Here is a 22,447-nt window from a genome sequence, read left to right as displayed (position 1 = left end):
GACTGTTAAAGCTCCCGCCTGGCTGTAGGAATGAGCTGAATTTGACAATCACCTAATATTTAGGAGCCAAACATGAGAAATTCTGCAAACAAGTGACCTTGAGGCACAGATCAGGCTGGGTTCCCTGGCCTCTTTCTGTCCTATAATATCACCTTTCTTACTGAGAGAGCTCTGATAGGAACTGATAAGACAACAAACTCATTACAAGTGATGAATGCCTGGCAAACTGAAGGGTAGGGAGAAGAAAGGGCTCGGGTTACTATTTGGGAAGCTAGTTCTATCTCCCCTAGTATTGTTCACCCCCCCCCCAATTCTTAAGGACCACACAGTTCTTAGAACAAAAGGTGGAGGGGAGGGGAGAGGCTTGCTGCAGAAAACCTGAATATCAAAAGAGAGGAATTTCATCAGCCCCAAAGCCATTTCTGAAATACCTAGTTGTGCTCCGTGATTATTCTCCTGGAAAGGGGACATGTTGAGGAGTAAAACCATGGGAATCCAAATGACCATAGCCTGTTGGACACAGGTTTTTCTTGAATGGAATGTTTTATGAGAAAGACTGGTAATTCTTCATCTAAGCTTATTTTACTAAAAGTTTTCACAACAATGAGGCTGATGATGGCATAAATATGTTTTGCTTTTATGGCTGGTATAGTTTGGCATTTGGAGTTTATTTTATTTCAAGAGAGAAATGATATTTATATTTCATTGCGGGAAACTTTGTATATAACTTCCTTCAAATTCTTCTACCTCAAGGGATATGTGACTTCCAAAAACTGTTGAAAGGGTCACCAAGGGCACAGTTTCCTTGGATTTTGAAGGCTTAGGTCAAGGGGATGGTGGTGAAATACTTTGCATGAAATATGACACTTTAGCAGGTTTAAGAAAATTTTAGCTGAAGGTACAGATCCTTATATGAACATGTTCTGAGATACTCTGTATTTGACATTCATTGGCTTTCCGACATTGACAAAAATAGGAACTTATTAATTCCAGCTAAGTGTGAAAGTTACAAAATGTCTGTCTATACTTTGCATCTTATTTCAGTAATCCCAGCCTGTCGCTACAGCACTTACAACACACATCTGACTCTTAATCCTGCAGCACTGTGATCTTGTCAAGAGGCTGAATCTCAAATGCAGTTTCCTAAGTATCAATTAGAACAGATTTAAAACCAAATACAGAAAACTAGCATGATTTATTAATAATAATGAATAATATTTATTTCAACTCACCTTAGTGTCTTTCTACTAATGAGGACTGGGATAAGAGTGCCAATTAACTTCTTAGGAATAATTGTTTTCCAAGGTCTTGGGTCCTGTTTTTCTATGGTCAATTCAGATTGACGCCCACCTGCTCAGGGCCATCGGAACCCTACCAAGTAGCAGGAAGGAAATGATACTTGCCGCGTGAAAAGCTCAAGCTTGAGAACAATTGAGGCAATAAGTCATTCATATCAGTGTTGAGTTGCCTTAATGTCTTAACCTCCCTGGTCAATAAAGCAACAACCATGGGAAAGGAAAAGAAATTGATCAGCTCCCATATGCCCAATCCACAGCACTTCTGTTTAAAAGCTTACAAGGCTAGGTTATGGCCGGGGGCTTGAAAATGTGAATAATGGGTGTGGCTCACTGGGCAACAAGAAAGACAAAACAAAAAAGTGACCTTGCTCTTAGTTATGTCAAATACACATATATGCACACAAAGACACACACAGGGGAAATATCCAGAAACCAATGATGTGTACCCAGCTGCCTGTTGCACTCTCAGACTTCACAGCTCAGAAGACATAGGAGGAAAGCTACCATCTTCTCTGGTCCCCGAAACAGTTCCTCTCTGAATGTCACAATCATTGAATGGGGGCCAGATCCCGAAGCTGTCTCCGGGCAGCTGCTGCTTAGAAGCTTAGTATGAGAAAGATGACTAGTCCAACCACAGTCTGATTGTCTCTGAATGCAGAAAACAAGCATTTCTAGGGTCCATGGGAGCTCTGGAGGTATAGCTCATCCCCCCCACCCCCCCCACCCCCGGCCTTAATTGTTCTCTCCCCCCCGCCCCCAAGAAAGAGAGATCATATATCTCAGTTGCTGGCATAACAGTACTAGTTCAGGGCTCAAGTCTGGCAGGTGACTCCAGGTTCCATTCTTCCAACTGATTGCACTGTTGTGCAGAGAAGAAACCCCCGGATGCTCTCTCCTGCCCCTTCCTGGCGACCTAGGGCGAATTGGCGAAAACCCCTGATGAGTCCAAATCTGGTCACCCCCACCTCTCCTATCTGGTTCAGTATGGAACAGGAAGGCAAAAATTAAAGAAACTTTCCCCTATTTCCGTTCAGAATTCCTAGTTTCAGCCTGTCCTAGCCCTAGAATTGATTTCTTCCCAGGATATTCCCTGCGTCCCCAATCCTTGGGCGGGCACACACTTTCCAGGGCTTAGGTATGCAGGTAAACAAACTCCTGAAGAATAAACAAAGGCTAATGCTTTTTGTATGTGTCCTGCTCCACATCCCTTCCCCCAACGTATTCAGAAGGTTTCCTCACAATGAATCCCGGCAGCAGTTATTTAAAGACTCTTCTTCACCAGCAACCAAAAATATTTTTCTTTCTTTCTTTCTTTCTTTCTTTCTTTCTTTCTTTCTTTCTTTCTTTCTTTCTTTTTTTTTTTTTTTCACAACCCCCAAGAGTTTTACTTAGACAGACTCCAACTTCGTTCCGTGTCTTAAGAGGACAATAAAAGCCTCTTTGGCTTTGAATCGTAGTTCATTTGGGATCTCGGTTCAGAGGTGAATTGAAGTTTATTGAAGACACTCCTCTGATTTGGAGCATCTGGTCCCATTTCATAGGAATTAATTGAGTTTGCTGTCTGACTTTTCAGTTTAGCTAGATGACCCTGGAAAGGAGGGAGGTGTGACTGCCGCGGTTTCAGGATCCATGCGTTCACACGCACAATCAGTGTGTATAAAAAGAGATGTACACACATGTTTTTAAGTTACATGTCTGCTCTTGAAAAACCCCATCTGATGGTCCGCGGGCTGTGGGGGTTGTGGAAACACCGAGGGAGGGCCCGTTCTCATTTGCGTGGCTTGGCTGTCCTGGTTCCTCGGGAGCCCCCTCGGATTCCCTTGAAGTCCCCTCCTGTGTCTTGCTGCTGTGCAATTGTAGTGCACTGCACACTACATCGCCCCAGCCTCTGCAGTGTCAGCTCATTAGCACACAGATCTCATATTCCCTCTCCGCACTGTCATTGCAAAAATTGCTGTTGTACACCTTTACAGCCAACAAATGTGCTCGTGGATTACGCACTGTTTGCAAGAAGCAAGGAAAAGGCAAATGTAACCTTAAAGGTTATTCACCGCGGAATTGTGCTCTAAACGTGTTGGCTTAAATAAAAATCTGTTGATGGAGGCGCAATAGTGATGGTGGGACTTAGGAGTGCAGGCTCTAATGGAGCCCCAGGCAAAATCCCTTTGGCTGCCTAAACCTAACTCATCAGCTGCACATTTTTATTCCATTAATTTTTTTTTCGAGCCCCGTGAAATATACCTGCTGAGAGCACGCTCCTTTTATAACTGAGCGCATTTCGCTACCAAGTGTACTTAGCTGAGACAGGTTTCCGTCTCTTTGCCCACAGAGTCACAATCTAATTATCTAATTATTCTAATTGCCAGGATCCTTTTAACTGTTTAGGTCCATTTGGGAAGGAAATGTCTCCCCTGATCTGCTTCTCTGCTCTTTGGTGGGTTTGGTTGGGTTTTCGTGTTGGTCTTTTTTGAGTAGTCTTTGGACCCAGGGTGAAGACCTCCAGCATCACTGCTCCTGCCCTCAAACAGATCTGCGTTATGCTAACCGATGTCCACTGCTCCCGCTCCACCGCCCGCCCACCCCCAGCTCCCCATCTTTGTGCCTCTGCTGCTGTCCCTCTCCTCTGTCTGCTGGCCAGCCTTCAACAAGCTCCCTGGCTTAGCCCACTTCTCAGCCCCTCTGGCCAGCTGGCTTAGCCCACTGAAGCACGAAGAGGTCGCCTCCGTGGTGCCAAAGACTTAAGTCACCTTCTCACAAGGTTTATTATGGGTTTTTTAAAATCTATTTTTTATGTGGAGAGGAGGGAGGAAGGTGATGCTGTTCATTTGGGCCATAAAAATAGATGGCAATCAGCAGGCTGTAAAGGTGAGCTTCTAGCAAAGTGCACCGCCTCCCCAGAAGGCAGCTTCCTGTTGATCTACTAAGTGGGGGCGGGGGACGGCCGGGAAGGGTCTGAGCGGAAGGAACAAAGAAAACTATTGTTCGCTCTCTCTGCGTACATCCAAACGAGCCACGGTTTTTCTTCCTCTCCGCAATTTAAACTTTTTTCCCCTAAAATGAAGCTAGTTTTCCACATCCCCCCACTTCGACCTCTATCTGAGGTTTCTGTAGTTCTGCCTTTTCTCCCTCCTCCCCAGGATGGAATGAGAACAGTGGGAGCTGGTTGAGATTTTTATGCTCTAGTTTTGGCTCCTGGTGGATTTATTTTGAAATGTCATTATGAGGGGTAGTCAGAGGTGATTGGCTGATTTCATTTTAAGAGACTGGAAAATAAATAAGGCTCCCGAGGTGTTGTTGTTTGTCTTCCTTTGTGGGTAAGAGATTTGTCATTTTTATACGGTGGGTTAAAGGATTAATAGACGGCGTGGATTTTCAGAGAGGGCCAGAATTTGAGAAGAGGGAATTCGTAACTTTGGGAGAGTAAACATGCTTCTTCGGCTGCTTTAGCTCTGAACTCAGATGGAGACTGCGAACAGATTTGAAGGACCTTTGACAAAACTTTCTACCTTCTCTGCGGGTCAGGAATATTATCTGCATACCTTACCTGGTCGGTTAAAAGAAGTCACATTTTGACTTTGTTCCTTTGGCTTTGATACTTCGGGTCTAATTAGATAAAATGCCCACAGGAGGGTGCAATTCAAACCTTAGGTGGGGGCGATGGGTGTTCTTCAGCGGGAGTGTGGGAGTCGTGCAGACGCAAAAGGAACTCCCTCCCGCTCGGGAAATGTCTGCGCTCCAGACGTAGAGCTACAAATAGCCTCAGCCTGTGTGGGGGACGAGCCTTGAGCGAGGGCAGCAGCCCCCCAAAAGGGGTCAGTCCTTGGCAAAAGGTGAACCCAGGCAGAATTTGTCCTCTTTCACACTCTGCTTCTTCTCTTGCCATAATTTCCCCCTCTGGCTCTGCCTGCCTGGCCCACGACCTCTTGCTGCTCTCCGAGTGGCCCCTGACTGGCATCCCAGCCACAATAAACTTACCCAGGCACTGTTCTCCGCTCTGGACTTTCCTGACCCTTCTCGGTCAGAATATCCCTGGTCTTGATCTAGCCTCCCGAGGGCCTGCAACTCTACTTTAGGGGTGACAGCATTTTACGTCATACAGGAATCTAGCTGAAAGTGGCCGAAAAGGGGTTAGCATACCTAACGGGAATATTTGCTTTATTTTTTTAAAGATTTTATTTTATTTATTTGACAGAGAGACACACAGTGAGAGAGGGAACACAAGCAGGGGCAGTGGGAGGGAGAGGAAGAAGCAGGCTCCCAGCAGAGCAGGGAGCCCGATGGGGGGCTAGATCCCAGGACCCTGGGATCATGACCTGAGCCGAAGGCAGATGCTTAACAACTGAGCCACCCAGGCGCCCCAGGAATATTTGCTTCAAAACCAGAGACTGTGGGAACCATAATGCCTCAGTTTCCAGGAAGGAAAGCTACTCAAATGGGTGTGTTTCTGGACGTGATGCACAGAGTGGCTGTTGGCTCTACCCAAAGCAAAGATCAGCTGGCCCTGGTCATGGAAGACCTCTACAGGCCAAAGTAAAAAGCTACCTGCCCATGGGAGGTTCGGTGTAAGTACACAGGGCAGAGGGCAGGTGCGGCTTCACCATGTCGAACCTGGCCCTTGTGGTAATTGGGGGAGCAGCCACAGTTCATAGGGATTCATTTGATTTAGGAGGCAAATACGTATGGCATTTTTTTATATGTCAACCATACCTCGATTAAATGGGCTAAAAAAGTGTAAACTTTTCATATGCACTGCCAAAAGAAAAAAAAAAGAGGCTGTTGTTGAATCTGAAGGTGCCTCTGTGGGCATTGGCGGGAGATACACCAGCGTGGAACCGAGGTCATAGGAGGGGAGTAAGGTGGTGAGGAGGCTGAAAAGTCTCATAGGAAAGTTTCCTTTCCCTGGGCTGGCACGTAGAATGTAGGGATTACAAGGCAGCATTCTCCCCCTCACAGACCCTAAATGGTAGCTCTGGAGGGATAAGGAGAGGAAACAGAGTTGCCAAGGACCACTTAACCCTATGGGACCCAGTTCAGTCTAGAACAGCACCTCCCAACCTTTTATGGGCACAACAGTCACCCGGGAATCTTGTTAAAATGAAGGTCCTGATTCAATAGGTCTGTGGTAGCGTCCGAGAATTTGCATCTCTAGCAAACTCTGGGGTGATGCCAGTGCTGCTGATATTCAAACCACTTTGAGTAGGAAGAGTCCAGAGCAGGGAGACCGCGATTACCAAAGAAAAAGGCTCTCCCAGATGAGCTCTTACCCCTATCTGTACCTCTTTGCCTTCCAAAGAAGGTTCTGTAAGAGACACATTTGGCTCATTCAAGGATGTCCCTATCACATTCCCAGCAACGCTGTGTCCCGTTCAGCCATGTCTGTAGGTGGCATGATTAGATGTCTGATGAGAGCGTCTACTTAGGGTTGCTTTTTGTAGGGATTTGGAAGACTGGAAGGCAGGCTGAGAGAGGAGGTAGCTCATGAGCCAGGATGAGATGACAGAGTCTTGGCTTCTTGCCACACCCAAAGTGTCCCTTTTAGAAACAACCTGCCCGAGAGAGTTAAGGTTGGCATGCAGTGGCAACTGCCTTTCCACTTTGCTTCTCTGGGTCAAGGCATGCCAGGAGGAGGCACGGAGCCTCTGCTCCTCAGCTGTCTGACTTCCCTGAAACAGGGTGAGAACCAGGGAGTACAACACAACTCGAATTCTGTCTGGTTCCCTAACAACCGGAAAAATCGACTCCATTTCAAGGCTGGTGCCAAGAACACATTGTGAGGTAGAGGGGAGGAAAGGGAAGTAATGTCAGAGCTGAGGACTGCTCCAGAGAAGTCATTAGAAGCTTACCCAGTGTCATTCGAAGGCTGCCACATGGCACCCTACTACCCTAAATATTGCCCCCCTAGGGCAGTCTGCCGTTGCTCTGAAATTCTACTAATGTATTTATTTGTGTAACGGCACTTACAGGGCTGTGCTAAAATGCAAGCATACTATCTGAAAGTGAGTGAGTTAAATCCTTAGCAGCCATTAAGATTTCAACCAGAATTCTTTGACCGGGTTACTGCCTATTACCTTGCGGAATCCTTAGGGGAGATTTTCCAAGACAGGCAAGTGCCCCAAAGAAGGCACCTTCCCAAGAAAGTGGGGGCATCAAATGGATGGTGGGCAGGCAGGGGGCACTGGGAGACTCTTGAAGATGAGGAAGAGTCCCTCAAATATACACTTCACCTATTGGGCAATGTTTGCCTTTCTCCATGGATAAATTCTGGGAGCTTCTTCACTAAGATTTTAGTTGCCTTTGACCCTTCAAGTCGTACCCTTTTGATAGTGGTGGGTGTATCCTCTCTGCCGTGCACGGTTGTCTGCTGCAACGGATGATCTCAGCCTCTAGATTCCCCACAATTACTGTGGGATATTTTCGGAAGTAAAACCAGTTTGTGATGAAGGATGGTGAGGATTTTTTTAAGCCTTTTAAAAATGTTGCAATCAAAACTAGTTCCCTTTCGATTACCCATGATTGGCTGACCTGCCTTGCCAGTTACTTATTCCAGCAGGGCCTCATTCTTGCAGCTGCCCAGAAGGGGATCAGGCTACCAGCAACGAATGAGACAGGAAGGGACAGGACCCAGCCTGCGCAGCAGTAATTGTGTGCATGTGCGTGTGGGTCTCTGTGTGGGTGAACACCTTTACACATTTAAGGTAGAAAGGCTGCCAACATCTACAGTCAGCCAGAACCTGTTACAGAGTCTCAAATATTCTTGTATTTCATTGTTATCTCCAAAGCTACTTCTTGGTTAGTTTAAAACAGTATTTCTTGAATTGGACCACTTGCATCAAAATCACCAGAGATGTTTGTTAAACATATGATTTCCTAGGTCACACTCCAGATGTTTTAAATCAGAAAATATAAGGATAGGCCTTTTATTTTTTTAAACAAGCTCTATGGGTGATTCTAATGCACACTCACTTTGGGAATCACTAGTTTAATTAGCCCTGGGACTGCACACAGAGATCTATGGATTCAGATGGAACGTTTGTTGAGTGCCCACTAAGCTCCAGGCATCGTACCAGGCACTCTCGCTTATGTGACTTCTGTAAGCAAGCGAGGTGCTTTTGGCCCATGTGAGCATTAGTGAGTGGCTTTCAGGTTGGAAATTCAAGACTTGAGAGAACCAAGACTGGCCTCAAGTCACAGCGTCTGAGTTAAAGCAAATCTGCTCTTTGCAATGGTGAGTAGAGACAAGGCAATGATTTTATTTTTGACTTCTCCTCTTCTTTGCTTGTTAGCTAGTGATGGGTCCTTAGCCATGCTGTAAACTAGATGTTATGGCAAACGCCAACCCATTTGTTAAAAAGCAGATGCACTGCAGTCACTTTATATGGTATTCATGGTGTCATCCTTGCTATCAACAAAGGCTGGAATAATATTGACTGCCATTCACTGAGCCCATACTGTGTGGAAGACGTGGCACTAAGCCTTCTACATGCCTTATCTCATGGAATCAGCCCAACATTGCTAGAAAGGAGGTACTCTCATCTTCATTTTATAAAAGAGGAATCGGAGGTCGTTCAAAACATACAGAAGCAACGAGCTCCAGGTCACACAGCTGGCTCATTAGTGAGGCCAGGATTCTAGCTGAGCTATTCCTGCCTCTAGAGTCTGGATTCAATTTCAACAGGGGTTGAAATCACCGATGATCACAGGGGCCAGGTGGATGACATAAATGTGTCAACTGGGCCAGGTGTGGAGTGGTGGGGCCTGCGGCCGTCTGGAGAGTCCATGCCCCTCACCTGAAGACACCTCAAATCCATTTTTTAAAAAACCGTGGGACAAACAAAACATCTGCAACAGGCCTTGGGGAAAGTGTGAGTCTCTGCCCTCTGCACTGCTCTATCCCCCTTCCTCTAACAGCTAAGTCACTAGTTGAGGGAAGTTCTATTAACTCGTAGTTTAAAGTACTGAGAAGATCAGAAAATCCCTTCTGCACAAAAGAACTATTTGACTTTGTCCTCTTAGCGTGCCATCAAGGTACCTCAATACGGCGGAACTTTCTCCCCTTGGTGAACACACTTACGGTCCTGTGTGCAGACACTATACACCCAGTGGCCTTTCGTGGTTGACTAACCATGACTAACCTTCCTCCAGGCAACGCTGAGGCGTGCGGCAAGAGCAGAAGCCTGGCACGGGGTCATTAACAAGTGCTCAGCAGGTCAGAAGAGGTGCTACCAGGGGGTGCTACAGGGGAAACTGCTTAGATTCTGGCAAATGCAAATCCCAGGTCCACAAAAGGGAGGCCACAGGGTCAAGCACGGCTCTGCCAATATTCACCCAGGGTGGGAACTTCTCATTCACCCCAGGACAGAGGCTCTCTAACTTTAGACCTGGGTCCAAAACAGGGACCTATAGTTAGTTGTGTGGAGCTGTATAAACCGACCTAAGCCAATTTGGTCATCCGAATGATTAGGTACGTTTTGTTGGATATCAGTAGCTTGCCATAGTTAAAGTGAACACTATAGGTCTTCACCCCATAACTTCACTATCAGACTTAAAATATGCCTCAGACAAAATTCTGTTTCTCATTAAAATAATAGCAAGTAGGCATAAAAATAATTGGACAGCTTGTTCTGTAGCCTCAGTCAAGTCCAGCTGCCTTTCCTTTTAGGTGCTCTAACAGCATCTTGCATGAAGGTTCACGTGGGGCAAACAATATTCTGGTGGCAAGTTGCAGGTAACCAAGAATCCTCATTAGTGGCTGCCCACAGGACTATTTACAAATTAAGCCTAGGGTACCATTTCTAAGGGATAACACTACAGAGCTTATTAGATCCTTATATCTTCTTTCTGCTAGTTTGGGAACACCCCTACCATATTTCTAGCCAATCAACATATATTGAACACTACCGAGGTCACCAATGAGAAATTTAATGTTAATTTTAAACGCCTCTGGTGTTCATTAGAGATAAAGATACCCAAAGTGCTTGTAGAACTACTTCTTGGTTGGAATTTTTAAATGCTAGATAACCACTCCTGCACTGTGTATTTCCCGGTAAGTGTAACTGAACCCTCGCCTCGCCCCTGCCCCCCTCCCCCCGCCGCAAGGGTGTAGATTCAGACTAAATCACCCACATCTCTACCACACAATTTATGTTGAAGGCTTATAGAGTAAATTACAGAAAATATGACATTTGAGATACCATGTTTCTTATGGTCTTGGAAAGCAGTATAAACTGTAGGGGGATTAGGGGCGTGGTGAAATGAACAATGGAGCACGATTAGGAGATCTACCTGGACAACCTCAGGCAGTTTTTAGCTTTGGCAAAATGGGAGGGTTCTTCTGGATGATCTCTAAGGAGGCTTCCATTTTTGACATCTACCATTCCCTCTTGTCTAATCCCTACCACCTCCTCTTCTAGTAACATTCTCACTTCATTTCTGAGGAAAGATCATCCAAAACGAAGCCCCTCAAATTCTTCATCTACATCTAGAAACTTTTCTTTATATCAATCTGTTCTCTAGTTTTACAAGACTATGACCGAACTATTAAATCCTTGAAACCAACGGACAGGTCTTCTAGCCAGTTGTGGCTTCTCCTGCGCATCTCACCTCTTTCACTTACTAGCTGTGAGAGCTTGGGGCAAGTTTACTTAACTTCATTGCGCCTAAGATTCCCCAATTATAAAGTGGGGATAATAATAGTCTTCACCTCATAGGGTTGTGGAGAGTTTCAAAATGAGACAATTTGCAAATCCACATAAAGCACTGAGAATAGTGCCTGGCACATATTGGATATTATTATTATCAACATAATCATTAGTTTAAAATCCTTTGAGCTTTTTGTCCTAAAAACAGAAACCTCGTTTCATTTGAAAAGTAAAATCTCTTGTCACTTTAGGGACCAGATTTCCTTCCTGAACAGTGGCCCTCTGAGCCTTTCTATAGTTCTCAGCTCTTCCCCGAACCTAAGATTATTTTATCCTGCCAAGCAAACCATCACAGCACGCTTTCAGACCCCCAGCCCACCACCGGACCTTCTATATCCCTCACCCATGCGTCCAGATTCACCCATCCAGTTTGCCTCTTGGAAATAATACTCAGATACACTCTGTGGTCAAAGAACTCAGCAATGCACTTTGCTGCGTCATCTAAGGACTACAGGTTCAAGGGAAGACCTCGAGTCTTCTCTCCCAAATAAATGGTCTTCTTCAGCCCTAATTTCAACTACTTCCAATTACAAAAATGAATGATCCTTTCTGTTCTTTCGTGAGGAGCCATTATGCAAACGGTACACAAGTAGTCCCCCTGACTTCCCAAAGGCCCAGGAGGCATCCACGTGTCTCTCTGAGGGTTGATTTGGAAGAAAACAGTGGGGCCAAGCTCCCAGGGGACTGGCTCCTCAGCAAGACCCTAGGGCTTCTCTTAGATATGGGGCTGCTCGCTGAGGGATGCAAGGAAAAGCAGCAAGGAACTGCTCCGGGCTTTCCAGGTGGAAGCCCCTTCATTTCCTTGGGCACCTTCGGCCCATTAGGGAGGGAGATTTCTCCCTGGGTCCCAGAGACAAGAGCCCAGGGACCTGAGGAGACAGGCACTCCGTACTGCCCTTTCTTTTCTAGAGCAGGCAGTGCCGTGACGCACACACGCACACACGTGGCATTCATCTTCCCCTAGTCCTTCCCGCTGCCTGGTGACACTGAGCGTTTGCTAATCCTTTTAGTCTAATCCTTTTAGGCTCTTGCCATCCAGATGGTGACAGCTCAACAGAGACCCACTTCTGGCATATCTCTGAGTCCAGTCAACCCTTTGAGTAAATAGCACAGCCTCTTCCAAGAGTTCAGTCCACTTTGCGCAAGGGTTACTAACGGTGTCCCTGGACCTCCTGGTTTCTGTCAGTCTCAACTCTTCCTGTCCCCCATTCTTCCCTCTGCCGCCTGTAGATCTGGAGACTGTGAGGATTAAAAGACAATGAAGAATGTTGAGCTTGCCCCTGGGTCAAGAGACCCAGAGCTGCCAAGCTCTGTGTACGCTCACTGCTGGCCCTTGGGTTCCGCACTGAACTCTCCAGAGCCACGGGCTGCTGTTTCTCCTACTTAGTTTGGGAGCAACTGGAGGACAGAGGATGACTCAAAATTGGACTGCCTGCATTTGAATCTTGGCTCTGGCTGTTAGGAGTCATGTGATCTGAGGCAAATGACCTAGCCTCTCTGAGCCTCGGGTTTCTCATCTGCAGAGCGAAGATGAATATAATAGTAACTGACTTGTAAACTGGTTGTGAAGATTGACTCGGATCATCCATGTGAAATATTTAACGTTACTCCTGGCTTATAGTAAGCATTCAATAAATGGTAGCCATTATGAACATGGAGTGCTGAGGCAGTTGGTAACTGGAGGAGAGGAATAGAAACAGTCAAAACCAAACTGTGGAGATTCTTTCCATCTCTGGCCATCCCTCAAGCCCTCCAAACTAGTGTGTGCCTTCTGAGGGTCTGTAGCTGAAACCAGGCCAGATGGGGTCACTTTTGAGTACTCACAGTGCTGCCTCAGGCATAAGGGATTTGCTTTAGGACAAAGCAAAGGAGAAAGAATTGACTTGATGACCTCAAAAGCCAGCGCATACACACTACTAGGTTCAATCATGCCACCGTTGAGTGGAATTGTCTAGAAGGACATGCTCCCTTCTGATTTTTTTTTTTTAAATCTGAACTAGATGTGCTTGGGGAAAAGCAGCATGGATAGTAATACAATAACCTTGGCACTTGCCGGCTCGAAGGAAAGAACACCCTTTTGTCAAATGTAAAGTCTATTTTTATGTGTGGAGAGTGGGAGAGTGGAAGAGTGGATCCTGGAATCTCCACTTAGACAAGGAGAAATGTGGTGCCAGTTGAGCTGTCCCAGCTGTGATTTTTCCGAGTTCTTTTAATTAAGGGTGATGTGTGGATGGAAGTTGAGAGCCTATCAGTTTGAGTGGATGGATTTTCTTCTTTTGATGTTGCTTGCCTAAGTCAGACCAAAAATAGCAAAGGAAAGGAGATATGGAAAAGGTTAAAAGAGAAATTTTGCTAATGTGATTTTCCAGCATTTCAGCCTCCTTTCTCCCCAGAGCAAAGGTTAACTAGCTAATTCCAGAAGCACAGACTCATTGGAAAGGATCCTGCTGAAGACCGCAGGGCCAGGCAGTCCTTTTCCTGTCCTCTCTTCGTGTTCTGGGGGTGATCTGACAGCATGTTGTCTCCAGCGGGCCCAAACCTGGGTGATGACCAAAAGCAGTTTTTTTTTCCTTCCTACCCCAGGGGGCCCTTGCTCTGCCTGCAACACCTCTTCTTCTCATTTCCTATCCAGCCAACCACTATGCGGCCTTGAGGCATCACTGATTTTTTTTCCCTCTCAGATGAGACAACTGAGGAACAGAGAGGCTAAGTCACGTTCTCAGGGTCACACAGCCAGTGGATGGCTGAACCGAGATTATACTGCGGGTCTTCTCCTTCTTGGCACTTCTCTACGTTGTCTTCCCAACATAATCCCTTTTGCCTTTTGTTTTTACTTTAACTGTGACGCCATGATGAGATGTATGAAAATAATGACGGCCTGGTTTTTTATAAGTAGGTGGCAGAGAGGAAGAATAATTCCACAGCGAGTAAATTAGAAATGCAGGAAAGCACGTGTTTCGGGGGCCACACATAATGGTATCTTCTATTTAGTGCCTCCGATGTTAACCTGTCATCGTACCACTCTCAGATTTATAGTCACGAATGAGCCAAGCGAAGTCTTGAAGGCCTGTTATAGATCACAGACTGTTGGAGATATAGCAAGTAGTTCTAGTCCAACTACCTATTTTGTGGCTAAGGCTAGAGACCAAGGAAGGGGCAGAGATTTGCCAGAGCTGATGCGTGGCAGCACCCTGGCGGAGGGTCTAGACGACCGATTTCCAGGGTGGGCTCCTTCCCACCACGGTTTGCAACTTACCGGCAGAGTGTCGTACTAAAGCGACACCACAAGTTTTATTACGTTCCCATTTGCTGGTATCTTTCTTTTTTCTCTAATTGTTTTATGTGTATAAGTCATAGTACCCCAACTAGATTTTTAAAGCATAGGATATTTTGTTATGATTACAGAAGTTAAAATGGAAAATTAATTCATGCTCATTGTAAAAAAAAAACAAAAACACCTCACAAATATAGATAAGAAAAACCATCCAAGTAAAGTTAACAATCGCCCCAAACTTGGGTTTTATCATATGTAGAGGTGTGTATCCTGCCTTTTTACTTTGTATTAAATAGGGAACATTTTCCCAGAGTCCTTAACTGTTCTCTAAAAATTTGTTTTTTAATGTCTATAAATTATTATGTCACACAGTGTCACTTTATGGCATATGTATGCCATGATTTTATATAACCATTACCCAATTTTATGCATTTAGCCAGATTCCCAGTTCCCTGAGGTTTATAATTACGCCTTCGCCTCCTGTAATATCTCCATCCTAGCACAGGTCTGAACACACAGCAAATACTTAATAAATACTTGCTGACTGATGAGTTGCCTTGGCCTTTCTGGAGTGATTGTTATTCCTCCCCCAGACAGAGCAGCCTAAGCCGGAGCTTGACCTTCCATCCTCTCTTAAGGTCCCTGTTAAATAACTCAAGACAGGCTCTATAGCAGTGGTGGTTATGCTCAGAAGTCACACTCTCTGGGCTCAAGCCATGGACCCCGCTTTCTGGTGGTACAGCCATAGGTGAGGCACTTAACCCCTCCACGCCTCAGTTTTCTGTCTGACAAATGGGGAAAATAGCACCATCCATCTCATCAGGTGGTGGTAAAAATTAAACGAGAAAATATGAAGAAAGCATCTGGTATATAGTGAGCACTCCACAAATGTTAGTCGCCATTATGAATATTACATCTGTCGAAGGAATAAAGCGCCAGACTTGGAGTCAGAACGCCCTGGTTCTTTGTTCCATCTCTGCTCTTATGTAGTGCTATGGCCCTTGTGGAAGTCAGTTTCCTTGTCTAGGTTGTAGTTTCTTTTTCTACAAAACGGGAATACTAATCCCTGAGCTGTGTACCTTACAGGGAGTTTGTGAAGATCAAACGAGAGAGTGAATGTGAAAGTGTTTTGAAAACCATGAAGTCAAGTATGATTGAGAAGTATGTCAAGTCAGATGTCACGTGTGACTGTTGTCGGTAGGCCTGGAGATGCAGAAGGTGCAGGAGATTAGGAGGAGTATACTGAGCCTGGAGAGTGGGTTCCAGAGCTAAACTCCCGCTATTGGAAATAGAGACTGTTATAGACAGATGGGACCTTATAGATTATCTAGCCTGACAGCTGAATGTTGTGCGGGAGAGAAGGGTTGCACAGAAGAGAGAGCTTGAGATCACAGAGCCAGTCACAGAGCTGAGACTAGAATGCAGGTCTCCAGATTTCCTGAGCAGAGTCCTAACGCGATCAGTGCAGGTCTTTATTTATTGGCCTTTCTCTCAAAGGGGATGAGGAAAAGATGTAGTTATTTGTGGAATCCATGTAGGTAGGAGCTGATTAATTGGAGTTTTGGTGCAAGGACAAGCCACATCTAGCAGAGCTCTGCTGTATTTTTAAATGCCAACCTCATTCCAGGGAAGGGAGAGTAAAGGGGCAGGAAGGTGATGGGGGGGTCTCAGGTGGGGTGTGTGTGCCCTCAGACTCGGCCAGATTCCCAAGGGACTTCTGCTGTTCCCAGCAATGACCGCTGCAGCAGATGGCCTTTCTTTGATTGTTAATATTTATCTTTGCAGTCGGTCCTCAGTTGTGTGTTTTTGGAGAACTTGGTAAAGCAGATGAAATTGCCAGTTGCTTGAAAATACAATTGCCAATTGTTGGAATGAAGTAAATTGATTACAGCCAGAGGACCATTCATTTTGCCCTGGCACGCATATAGCCGGTGTCAAGCAAGAGCTGCGTCACTGACGGCAGCAAGGATATCACTGCATCCCCTGAATTATAGCCCTCCAGGTACTCAGTAAATCTATGTGTTGGATACTTTCATCTTTACGCTATTTTAGCTGAGATGAGAGCATATAAACACTTCCATCTGACAACCTTTTCAAGTTCAACACCAACAGAAGGTTATTTTAAAAAGAAACAAGAAAGGGGTTTTTCAATAGCAGACTCCAAAGGTAACTAAAAACACTATCCAACGAGGCAGCCCGTTAAGAAATGTAGTGTGAAATGTGTCAGTACGATGAACCCGAAAGAGGTCTCACTATTCTTAGCTCCAGACTTGTGGCTGCCTTACCCAGCTGCCCCTGTGGCCTGGACAGAGTCCATCAAGGTTCACCCTCCGCCCCCAATCCTGAAGCGCCCCCCTTCCTCCCTTCAGCTGAAGAAGACCCTGTTGCCAGAGACAACTCACTGTCACCTTGTCCTCTACACGGCTCCCACTGAGAGGGACTCCCTGCCTTGGCGGGAGGTGAGGAGAAAGCCATTAGAAAGTTCTCTATCATGCTACAGAGATCACTGGGTGCTGCGCCTAAAATGAGGCAGTGAGGGTGAGCCGAAATCAGGCCTCTTGCATCCGTAGTAAGTGGCCATAGTCTGAAATCAGCAAAATGGAGGGAAAGGTGAACTGACCTTGTTCGCCAAGCCCTATTCATGGAGAACAAGGGGCTCCCCCTGGAATCTGTAAAGGAAACCATTTCAGGCAAGTCAAAGGCGGGCCTCCTTTACGAAGTGGGAAGTAAACATTCAGAACCATTCGCCCAGAGCTGATGCCAGTTTGGGGACATCTATAAACTCTGAGCTCAAAATCAGTGAGGACTACTAGGTCCTCCGACAGCCTCACCAAATGAGTCCTAAAGACATGGTCTTAGGACTGTGATTGTGTGTTCCAATTAAGCTAGAAAAAAAAAAAAAGAGGGGCTATTTAGAGGTGATTGGCTCAAACTCAATTGTTGAAGTCTCTGGTTTGTTCAGAGTTCAATTCTTGCACACATATAAGGGAGGCGACATGTTATGGAAGATAGGACCTTTCCCTTAACCACCCTTCTCTGGGCCTCCCCTTTTCCCATTTGTAAAATAAGGGCATTAGACTAAGTGACCCCAAAGGTCCTTTCTAGCTTCAAATCCGTTTAATTCAAATGATATCGGAAAGTTCCCTTGGAGAGTTTGGGGGTGCTCTGCACCTTTCCTTGCCCTGCCCTGCTCAGGAGCTCAGAGGATGCCCCAGATTCCACCAAGATGTCCCACTCAAGACCCGCTTGCACAGCAGAATTTATATTTTGTGGCCTGTTCCTCTACTCCCCCAAGACCCCAGCTGCCTTGTAAGGAGGTAGAACTGGTTCTCCATGGGGGGTTGGTTTTGTTCAGAGCAGTAGGCAAGTTTGGGCTCCAAATATTAGAGGCAGCATTGTGTGGGCTCTAAAGGTTGAGCTGACCTGGGTTAGAACACGGAGTCTGCCACTTCCAGCTGTGTGACCTTCAGCAAGTTACCTAAACACTCCGTGTCTTGGTCTCTTTCGGTGGAAGGACAGTCACAAACCAGCCTCCCTTCTAGAGTGACAATGAGGATTGATTGGCAGAATTCACATCAAACACTCCGCATAACGCCTGGCACACAGTAAATCCTGACACCAGTGGGCACACTTCTCTACTCTTCACTAAATAGAATTGAGCTGAAAATCAAAACCACTGAATCAATCAATATTGAGCTAATGATCCAGACGGTCACTTTTAAGAGTGGTGAGTCATTCAGTTTCTCAGCCCTGCCCCTCCCCCCGTTTTGGTCCCAATAACAGCATATTCACTATTCAGTAGGGGCATGCTGGAAACGACACAGGCCCACAAGAGAGTTATTTCTGGTGGCATTTGGGTTACCCTCCAAATCACACTGCTTGGATGGATGCTACTTTCACTCCCCTGTGGAGCCAAGCCAGCCTGTGGGGGTCCTATAAGGACACTGACAGAGGCAGGATCCGAACGGTAACTCCTTGACGCGGCTCATCCACTCATAGTGCTGACCAAAATGGCCGCTCCCTGTTCAGGGTGTGAAGTTAAAGTGTGTGGCGAGAGCAAGGCGCCTACAGTGGTCCCTAGCTCCTCCCTTGTGGGGTTCTCACTGAGTGAGCACCATGGGGCGGGGTGGAGGGACAACAGAGAGGCTCAGCCTCCGTGTGCACAGCTAGGAGGTGGTGCATTGAGCCCAAACTCACTTTCGAGATAGGAGGAAGTGCCTTTTGGAGACAAAATAACAAGAGGAAGCTGAGATGGAACGGCATCAAAGCTGATGAAATTGCAAGAAAGGCTAATAAAGGATCGTTACTTTACTCCACAAGCCCTGGGTTCTGCTGTGTGGGTATGTGTTTGGGGGGTGGCGGGGAGATGAGAACAGACAGCATGGAGGCTCAACACTCTTAATGCAAATCCAGTTGACCAGTGTGTCTGCTTTGACTTGGGGTCCCCATATCTCATCTTACACAGGTTACCTAGAGATAGTTTCTCCTCTTGGGCTTTTCTGAGTAAGAAGCCCTCCATATTTGGAGGAAAGACCCCAGTAATTAATTGGCATATGTGCATGGACAGAAACGTGCCTTCAGAGTTTAATGGCTCAAGGAAGGAAGGAAGGGGAGATCATTCCTGAAGGTATGTGCCAGGTCCCGTGTGAAGAAGGGTGAGAGTGCCACCAGTCAGCACAGCGCTTTACTGGGAGCGTGCGTGGATGAAGGCTGGTGTAATACCCACTTCACAATAAGGGAGGCAAGGCGATACCCATTTCATGGCTAAAGAAACTGAGGCCCAGAGAACTAAATGTGTCGTTCCCAGTAAGTGGCAGGGGTAGGACCCAAATCTGCCTCCTAATCCTGAGCTCTTTCCATTCACCATGCTGTCTCCATGTAACTAGCACTGGAGAGGAAGGAGTGGTTTCACGTAAGCTAATTTTCCAGATAATTGAAGCACACATCTCTTCGCAGTGCGAGAGTGCTATTTTTATTTTAGCCATTTTTGAAGAAAAACTTTCTACAATGCATCCCACACCTCCATGCCTTATTATGCAGAAGATACAGATTACTGTGCTTTTAATCTTCTATTTTCATAGCCTTCTATCTCTTCTCTCACTGTGAGGCTGACAATGTTCAATACTTCCTAGGTTACTGAAGATAGCATATTAGAAATGGGGTGCTCCTAGAAGCAGGCGTACTGAAATGTGACAGTTGACAGCGAGGCGACAGCCTGCAGGATCGGGAGCTATAAAGGAACGGCAGTCTAGGGTTATTTAGTGCAGGGACAAAGAGGCCCGAGAGGCCAAATAGCCTCACAGACGATGCAGCCAGTCCTGGGACTGGAGATCCCGATAAAGACCCAGAATCCTCCAATAGAAAATGGAATTGTGTTGATTTAATTGCACTGGTCTACCATGGGGAAGGGGTGACGGGGAGAGGTCCTTCCCAGCTGGGAGGAGTATTTTTTTTTCACTGATATTGTTTAGAATTGCTTGTCCACAGTGGTAGAAAAAGGCAGACTTTTAGACAGTTTATTACTGTCTTCAAATCCTATATGTGCAACGTGCCCTCTTCTTGTTGGCACCCTAGGCAGACCGCCCCCACCCCTGCCTTGGGGTGCCAGTGCTCCACTGTGTTTGAAAAGGCAGGGAGAGGGGGGTTCATTTTAGAAAGATTTCCATCTCAAATGGCTCAAGAGTACGTGTGTTGAAAGGGGCAAATCTTCACTGATCTGGAAAACGTATCCTGTGTGATTAAAAAAAAAAAAAACAAAACAATCCCTTCACGCAACCCCACCGCAGAGTGCCATCCCATTGGCTTGCGGCCATTACTCGGATCTTTTCAAGTTCCAATCCGAATGGGCTCTGCTCTGCCTTCTCCATCTTTGTCTCCTCTGACCCGGCAAAGTTTCCCATCTTTCATCCTGTCACTTAGCTAATGGTGTGTGTCCCTCTTGCATACATTCCAGAGTCACTGGCTTCTCTCGCTAGTGGAGTCGTCAGTGAGATGCTCGGCAGATGGCTCGCTGGCTGCCGTTCTCGTCCCCTCGCTGCAGCAATCTGTTGTTCTAAATCAAAATGTTAATGAAAAATAAAAGAACACAGTGCCAATGTCTGTCTGATTTAAATTAATATAGAGTCATACCTTTTGAGGCAGTTTTTACTGGCACGAGGTTCTCTGTACAGGCTACCCATACATATTGTATTCCCCCCCCAATTAAAATTAAGCGCTTTCATTGATCTGAGTGTCTCTTGGTACCCCCAACCTGTTCTCTTTAATAATAACAAAGGCCGAATACACAGCCAATTTCAGTGTTCCGGGGAATGGCACCTTACCTGGCGGCACCTAATTTTGAGAGATATTATATGTGATGTCTAATTATAAGCATGCTTTGATTAGATGCTGTTTCAATACTGGAATGACATGTTTACTAAATGCTTCGAGTGCAGCTCCAAGTTCGGCACGTAGTTCTTGAAATCTCTTTCAATCCATTTGTTTTAAAACTGCTGGCAAGATCATCGCTAATTTGCTACTTTAGTTACAAGGGCCCTTCACTTCCTCTGCACTCAGCGCAGTATTCATTTCTGCGGCAGCAACAGGACCACTCCCCTCTCTGGAGAAAACGCGTGTGTCTGCGAGATTATCTACGCAAGACGAATTTCCAGTTTGAGCTTAGAGAAGAAGGGATCACTATGATGTGAACATACCTGGTCGAGGGGAAATTACCTCAGTGGTTTAATTGGCCCCAAATTCCAGAAGCCAAAAGAACAGTGGTTTCAAACAATTGCAGAGGGACACACCTTTGCTTGTTCTCCCTAAGACTACTTGGGTAGATACTACTAGGGCCAGTGTTGGGAATGAGAAGAGCTAACACGGTACTTCCGACGTAGCTGGCATCCTCCTAAGTGATTTACACGTATTTACTCTTTCAATCATCAGAGCAGCCCTGTGGTTTAGGTCTATTTCACAGATGAGAAAGCTGAGGCACCCGGAGGCTAAGTAACTTGCCCAAGGCTACACAATTAGTAAGTGGCAGAGCTGAAGGTGAGCAGTTAGCCTGGCCCCGGAGCCTTCGCTTTGAACCACAAGTCTGTGCTAGACTGTGCTGGAAGAGCCCCACATCCCAAGCTCCTTGGAAGTGAGCTATTGTTTCCCTGCAGATCTGTAGGAGGTTTTCTCTGCTCAGACCGCTGTGCAGTTAGAATTAGGCGTCGTCTTCAGCAGGGCTTGTTCCTTGCTAAGTGCATGTTCTGTCTGCACGTGTCACTGCCATTAAGACTAAGCTGAGGCAGGCAAATCAAGCCGAGGCAGCAGGCAGGCAGGAGAAAAGCCTGGATTTTCAGGTGGGAGGTGGGGTGCTAGTCTTTAGGTCAGTCACCTCAGTGCCGTGCACCAGTCCACCCAACCATGCTGACCAGAGAAGGCCAAAAAGACGTAAGGGCCCCAGAGCCCCATCCGCACCAGTAATCCAGGTGGGGACTCTGTTGGGACACACCCTCCGGTCACGCTGCTTCGGGCCCAGCGCTCCCCGCTACCTACAGGCAGAGCCACCATACAAACGGAACACCATCGAAGTCCAGCCTCTCTCCTGCTGCTCAGAGCCAGTTCAATTGGAAAAGCAAACAGTAAGAGCTGGCTCTCTCTAATTAAATATATGCATCCCAAGCCTAGGGATTTACTGGGGTATCAAGTTGTTCAAAAGAAAAGGCCCCTAGTGGGAAGGGATTGAGTGGAGAGGGAGTTGTTTCCCTTGCTAAACCTCACTTTGGTGGTTATATCTTTCTGGCCTTACCAGCAACTGAATGAAAATATGAGTTTGGAGAAGGATATTACCAGACAGTAGGGTACGTTAAACACAACTCTGGGCTGGAAGCCAGGAGACCTGAGTTCCAGCTCCAGTTCTGTCTCTAACAGACCATGACCTCTCTGGGTCTCAGTTAGACCCTTTCTAAAATGAAAGGGTTGGTGTAAATAGGCTCTGAGAGCTTTCCCAACATTAAATCTTACCTGATTTTAGCCCCCCCCCCATTTTTAATGAAAGTTGATTCTCCGTAGAACAACAAGGATACTCAGAGGATGATTTGACCAAATGAAGCAAAGATTTGAGCTATTTTGGGGTGTTTCTGAGCAAACAACTCAGACCACTGGAGTCAGAAAGTAGATTTCTTTTTGGTCTGGTCTCTCCCAGTTGA

At 46.2% G+C, this 22,447-nt stretch overlaps 1 protein-coding gene across 3 annotated transcripts in view; it reads left to right on the top strand.

Annotated features, from left to right (window-relative positions):
* GRIA3 (glutamate ionotropic receptor AMPA type subunit 3) overlaps window positions 1-22,447 on the top strand; it is a 273,652-nt gene that overhangs the window by 2,456 nt on the left and 248,749 nt on the right. The gene's annotated exons all lie outside the window — the stretch shown is intronic.

This window comes from Ursus americanus, chromosome X (assembly GCF_024610735.1).
Source record: "Ursus americanus isolate L20-20 chromosome X, mUrsAme1.1.p, whole genome shotgun sequence".
In the NCBI taxonomy this organism is placed as follows: Eukaryota; Metazoa; Chordata; class Mammalia; order Carnivora; family Ursidae; genus Ursus; species Ursus americanus.
Note: the sequence above shows the minus strand (reverse complement) of the source record. Positions and strands in the feature narration are given on the sequence as shown.